The sequence below is a fragment of the Cupressus sempervirens genome, chromosome 11, assembly GCF_028749045.1.
Source record: "Cupressus sempervirens isolate cs-2001-9-10 chromosome 11, ASM2874904v1, whole genome shotgun sequence".
In the NCBI taxonomy this organism is placed as follows: domain Eukaryota; kingdom Viridiplantae; phylum Streptophyta; class Pinopsida; order Cupressales; family Cupressaceae; genus Cupressus; species Cupressus sempervirens.
Window position 1 is genome coordinate 195,623,191 of NC_143128.1, and position 5,631 is coordinate 195,628,821.

The following is a 5,631-nucleotide window of genomic DNA, read 5'->3' on the forward strand; positions in this document are numbered from 1 at the left end:
TTGCAAATAATTTCAAGTTGTCATAAGGAGCATGGGAAGGATTCATTGCAGAGGGTTTGCAAATATCTTGGAAGATTACTCTAAGAGGATTGGACTCTAAGATGATTGAAAATCTTCATGATGTGGTGAAGGGGAGGTTTCCTGAGATGTCTACTTGGTTTGAAGCTAGTTTGGTTGATCGATTTTAGAATGGGATGAGGAGGGAATTCTATAGATGTTTGTAGATTTGGAGTCTCCAAATCTACAAGAGAGTTTTCTAGCCAATTAGAAGACTTGTTCAAGAGAGAAGATGGTATATTAAGGTTGAGGTGGAAGAGGTTGGTTTTGTTGATTAGTTTGAGGAGGATAATGTAGAACTTGTAGAGCAACTTGAGGTTGCTGCTAAGGATATTACTAACCTTGTTGATGGTAGGATGGAGATTGGTTTTCATGATTAGTTAGCTAGGTCTAACATGGAAATTGTAGAGCACTTAGTCTTGGATGATCTAGTTGTCATTATTGAAGAGTTGTATGTTGCAAAGCATCTTGTTATGAGAAATGAGATTGCTAGTGTTATGGGTTTGGCATGTTTTGGTGGAGATCTACATAGTGTTGCTAATTTGGAATTTCATGTTGTTGGTGTGGAGTCCCTAGTTGCTGTTATGGATGAGGATTTTCTAATGAAGCATTATTGTTAGTTTCTTCCTAGGAGTGAGCATGCTAATTGGATTGTTGAGATTTTGGTGTTTGACAAGATGATGTTTAGATTGGTTTTATTTTCCCTGTTGGAGTGTAAGCCTTTGGTGAAGATGAAGATGGTTGTTGATCTTTCTTTGGGCATCAAAGTGTGGGACAGACTTTTCTATTTACCTGGGGAGTTTGATATAGGAGCATCTTGGATTTTCTCAGTGCCTACTTTGGATTTCATGGGAGGAGGGTTGGTATTTGCTTTGGAGGATGCTTTGATTGGTACTCGGTCAAAGGAGTGGTGTGTAGTCATTGTTGGGCATAGTATTGGCTATGGAGCTTGGCAGATACTAGTGTTTGACATACATTGGGAGCTTGACATGGTCTTAGAGCTCAATATGCTTTGGGAGCTCGATAGTGCTTGGGAATTCATTGATGCTCAACTTGGTTTTTTATGATGCTAGGCTTGTTTTTGGTGTCAAGTTGTCTATGAGCTGACCTTGGCATTTAATTTATGTAGGGGTATTTTATTTGTGTTGTAGCTGACTTGTGCCTCAACATATATTTAATGTAGAGTCTTTAGGCATGATTAATGAGATCCATCTTGCAGAAGAGGATGTGAAATTTGAAGAGCTAGGAGCTATGGCTTGAGAACTGGAGGATTGCTTGATGGACTTGAGGGTACAATTGTGGATTCTTCTTGATGTCTTATCTAGTTATCGATCTTGACTACCTGAGATTGGGTTTTTTGTTATAAATTGGATCTTGGTGGATCTTACAGAATTGATACTGTAATTGCTATAATATTTGGGCCTAACCCAGAAGGCCTTACAACTATGCATATTTCATGTAATCAGTTATTTTATGAATAAGGAGTTATGATTTGGTATCATATCTCACATTATTTTTTCTTGTTGTTGTGTTTCTATTGTGGTTTTATTTGTTTGGGGTTCAAACATCTCCTTTGGGGATTCTCCTAGCTTTCATTGCATCAAGTGGTATCAAAGAATAGTTGTTCTTGAGCATGTAGAAAGATTGCCAAAGTTGTGGCAGTTTGCACTAGGATCTTGGATTGGGAGAAGCTAACCTCAGATGATGTTGATTTGATGGATCAATGGATCCAAAGATGAAAGGATGATCTTGTTGAGGCATGATCAAAGAGAGTTTGTGTGATGTGTATTGTTGATCCATGTTCCTAGACTTGTGATTTGGTTCCTAATTATTCATGTGAGGGGATAGGTTGTGACCTAACTTGCAAAAAATTTGAGGTTGTCATAAGGAGCATGGGAAGGATTTGTTGTAAATGGTTTATAAATGTCTTGGAAGATGGCTCTAAGAGGATTAGACCTTGAGATGATTGTGAATCTCTGTGATGTGGTTGAGAGGAGGTTTTTTGAGATGTCTACTTAGTTTGAAGCTAGTTTGGATAATTGAGTTAACGATAGGATGAGGATGAAATTCTATAGATGTTTGTGGAGTTGGAGTCCCCAATCCAAAAGAGAGTTTTCTGATTGGATAGAAGACTTGTTTGAGAGAGAAGATGGTATGTTAAGGTTGTTATGGAATAGGTTGGTTTTTTTGATCAGTTTGAGGAGGCTAATGCAAAACCTGTAGAGAAACTTGAGGTTGTTACTGAGGATATTCCTAACCTTATTGATGCTAGGATGGAGATTGGTTTTCATGATCAATCCATTGGTTCTGACATGGAAATTGCAAAACACTTGGTTGTGGATGATCTAGTTGCCTTTGGTGAAGAGTTGTATGTCACAGAGCATCTTGTTGAGAGAAATGAGATTTCTAGTGTTGTGAGTTTGGCATGTGTTCATGGAGACCTACATAGTGCTGCTGACATGGAGTTTTTTGTTGCTAGTGTGGATTCACTAGTTGTTGCTATGGATGAGGATTTGTTGATGAGGCATTATGTTCAATTTCTTCCTAGGAGTGAGTATGTTGATTGGATGGTCGAGATTCTGTGGTGCAAGGTACCAAGACACCATGTGGATCAAGACATATGGTGACCTTGTGAAAGACATGTAATGATCCACAACAAGGTGTTTTAATTTCATTTTGTATGTAATACAAAATGATCTTATGTTTGGTCAAGGAAATTTAGGTGTGCTTATAAATCTAAGTTCACTTAGTCCAAAAAATCCCAAAATTGCATATTTTGAGTAAATAAGGGTTTCTAATATGTTTTTATCATCATTCTACCTTAATAAGGTTTTTAGGAAGGAAAATGAACATGTAATCAAGTCTTAAGTGAAAAGTTGTAAAAGTTGTTGATTTGCAATTTTTGTTGTTGATAACTTTACACCTAATAGTCCCAATCTTTCAAATGTCTATTTTAACCATTGGGGATGATGTATTTATGCATCCACACTCTCGAAATAGTTAGAGGTGTGAAGTATTGTATGGATAAATCAATTTTAAGGAGAAATAAGTAGATTTTATGAGCATTTCTTGTGTGTACAGAATTGTATAGATTGGCTAACTAGATTAGATGGCATAAATTGATAGCATTGTGAGTCTTGATTCCATTTCATTTTGTTTCATTCATTTTTGTTGAGTTTGGTGGAGGATATCTCTATTTTACTAAGGTTGGGTTAGTAAACCCTTAAATTGAGGGTTTTCATGGCTTTTTGGTCCTAACTTGTAACTCCATGGTTGGAATTCAATGGCCTCCTAGATTTTACAAGGTTACGACATGAACATAAAGATTCCTTAATTGCAAATTTGTAGTAGGAGATCTGAAGGTCCTATGAGTGAACCCCAGGTTGAATATTCACATGTATTCAACCAATTTGGTGAGGGTTTGTAGAGTAAGCGAAGAGATGGAAGTATAGATCTTGGTAGAAGGTTGTTTCATGTTGGGATAAGTTGGAGGATGACCTTCCACATAAGTTTCTAAACCTAGGAACCCATTCTTGCTATTTTCCAGGTGTTTCGAGCCTTTTTTGGCTAATTAGGCCTAAGAAGAATGTGTGAGTTTAGACATGCTGGAGTAGGTTAGGAAGTTGAAAGTTGGGGGATAGATAGAAGGCTCAAAAGGGTGTTTGAAACTACAATTTTTTACCAAGTTCTTCTATATATTCCCAAGTTTTTCCCCTAAAACCCATAAAAGTACTACTAGGAGCAATTAGGCATCTTAGTGCATTTGATGGTTATAGAAGTTAGGGAGTCCAAATTGTAGTGGAAACTTGATCCATGTGTATCCCTTGAAGCGTTCCAAGTATTGGTTGGAGTCAGGGAGTTGTGTTATGATCATTTCCAAGTTTGAGCCCTAGGATTCAAAGTAGGCTTTTAGAGTCACTTTGTGGAGTTTGTGAAGAAGATTTGTGGAAGTTTTTTTAGAAGTTTGTGGAAAGTTGAAGTGTGGGAGAAGGGAGTATTAGAGACCCTTGGAAGGTATAAAGTTACCTTGAAGGATTGTGATTGGACTCATTCAGACTTTTGTTGAAAGCACTCTACACCAAGAGGTATTAGAGCCACTAAGGTCTAGTGGAAATGGTAGAGGAAGATGTTCCCTTGAGGATCACTATTATAGAATTGGCAAAGATTGTCAACGAGAAAATGGATGAGAGAAAAGACATGAGAGAGGAAAATAGGACTATGAGAAGAGAGATTGAAAAATTGAAGGGGCAAGTGCACAAAGGAGACCAAGGAGAGTTTGAAGGAGAAGAAGTGGAGGATGACTCGCCTCAAGTACTTGAAGATTAGAGAATGATTGTGGCAGCCCTACAAAGGGTAGGAAAGAAAGATAAAGGAGATTTTCCCATTTTTGATGGGAAGATGGAGCCAGAAGCATACATGGAGTGGCTTGAAGCCCTTGAGAATTTTTTTGAATATGAGGAGATCCCTACAATCCATAAGGTGAGGATAGTAAAGTCTAAAATGAAAGGACCAACATTGAGTTGGTGGAACTTTCTTTAGAATGAAAGGATGGAAGAGAAAAAATAGCCCATATTGACATGGAAGAGGATGGTGGTAGAGATAATGAAACAATTTTTTCCTGATGACTATGAAGTTATGATCCATAAGAAATTGTAGAACCTTAAACAAAGGGACATGGATGTGAGCACCTACACCCAAGAGTTCCATACACTAACTCTTAGGGCCAAGGTATATGATAATGAGAAGAAAAAACTTGCTAGGTATATTAATTGCCTCAAGTACAACATATAAGATGAACTAAATCTAGCATCAGTAGAGTCGGTACACAAATGCTATCAACTTTCTCTTAAGACTAAGTATAAGATCAAGAGAAAGAATGATCAGAACAAAGGAAGAGGAACTAATTTCAGATGTAGAGGAAGGTTCCAAGGGAGAGGGTCAACATCAAGACCTCAAGGAGAGTCAAGAAATTAGGAGAATGATAAAGACACAAGCTCTAGAGGAAGCTTTAGAGGAGGCAAAGGAAATAGTAGGGGGAGATCAAATGGAAGAGTCAATATTGTGTTCATTGGTAGATTTTTTTCCTGCAACCAAGTGGGCCACCAGTCTTTTAGATGTCCAAGCAAGAGTGGAGCATGCCCAAGCCATTAAGGCAATGAATAAAGAGTGCAACTCACCCAAGAGAAGGACTGTCAAAGTGTGACCTCGTACCTTTCAAGTGTCTCTAGACCTACTGAGCTAGAGCAAGGAGAATGCATCATGTTCAACAGGACACTCTTGAAGTTTCCAATGCAGAAGGAGCCTCCCCAAAGGAAAACTTTGTTCATAACACACTACAAGGTAAATGGCAAGGTTTGTAAAGTGATTGTTGATTCTTATTCAATAGAGAATGTAACATCTATTGAAATGATTGATGAACTTGGTTTGAAGAAATTTGCATACCCAAACCCTTATATGGTGTCTTGGTTAAACAAGGACCAACAAACCATAGTAAATAAGCAATGTTGGGTAGAATTTCAGATATGGGAGTACAAAGATAAGTTCTTGTGTGAAGTTATTAGCATGTATGCATGC